Source organism: Mandrillus leucophaeus, unplaced genomic scaffold (genome assembly GCF_000951045.1).
Source record: "Mandrillus leucophaeus isolate KB7577 unplaced genomic scaffold, Mleu.le_1.0 Scaffold365, whole genome shotgun sequence".
Taxonomy (NCBI): Eukaryota; Metazoa; Chordata; class Mammalia; order Primates; family Cercopithecidae; genus Mandrillus; species Mandrillus leucophaeus.
The window spans coordinates 1456757-1458079 of record NW_012103865.1 but is presented as its reverse complement, the minus strand read 5'-3'; positions in this window follow the sequence as shown (position 1 = coordinate 1458079).

Sequence of the window (1323 nt, the reverse complement as noted above, 5' to 3'; positions counted from 1 at the left end):
TCATCTAAGTTTTAAGCTCTGCATGCATCAGGTATTTGTCCTAATGCTCTCCCTCCCATTGCCCCCAACCTCCCGACAGGCCCCAGTGTGATGTTTCCCTCCCTGTGTCCATGTGTTCTCATTTTTCATCTCCCACTTATGAGTGAGAATATGTGGTATTTGCTTTTCTGTTCCTGTGTTTGTTTGCTGAGATTTATGGCTTCCATCTTCATCCATGTCCCTGCAAAGGACATTAACTCATTCTTTTTCATGGCTGCATAGTATTCAATTGTATATATGTGCCATATTTTCTTTATCCAGTCTATCATTGGTGGGCATTTGGGTTGGTTCCAAGTCTTTGCTTTTGTAAATAATGCTGCAATAAACGTATGTGTGCATCTGTCTTTATAGTAGAATGGTTTATAGTCCTTTGGGTATATACCCAGTAATGGGATTGCTGTGTCAGATGGTATTTCCTGTTCTAGATCCTTGAGGAATCACCACATTGTCTTCCACAATGATTGAACTAATTTACACTCCCAACAACAATGTAAAAGCATTCCTGTTTCTCCACAGCCTCACCAACATCTGTTGTTTCCTGACTTTTTAATAATCGCCATTCTAACTGACATAACTGGCATGAGATGGTACCTCATTGTGGTTTTGGTTTACATTTCCCTAGTGACCAGTGATGATGAGCTTTTTTCACATGTTTCTTGGCCGCATAAATGTCTTCTTTTCAGAAGTGTCTTTTCATATCCTTCACCCACTTTTTTTTGTTTTTTCTTGTAAATTTGTTTAAGTTCCTTGCAGATTCTGGATATTAGACCTTGTCAGATGGGTAGCTTTCTAAAATTTTCTCCTATTCTGTAGGTTGCAGAACTGGTGTTCTTTTGATGTTAGGGTAAAATGATGGATATCACTGGGTTTAATAGATTGCCTAGAGACAGAGACAATGTCTGGCTTCTCCCACGCATACACACATTCCTGGTAGAAGCTGGAGTCTGTAGCTCCTTGTCTCTCATACGGAGAGACTGTGACTTCACCTCTTATTTTAAAGTTATAGTTAATTGTAACTGCAATACTCTCAGATCATTTTGTCTATTCACAGAAACTAATTTGCTGCCAGTGATAGGGATAATCCATGATTTCTGAGACATCTACTTCCATAATTTCACAGTTCTAAGTCTAGAAAAATTATTAGAAGAAAATTATTGGGTGGTCTTGGAACCAACCCAAAGAAAAATCATGTCCTGTGAACAGTAGGATAGATACTGAATCTAGCTTGTCTCACTTTGGAGCTAGTTCTTATAATTTCCCTTGGACTATATATTTTTGTCCAAT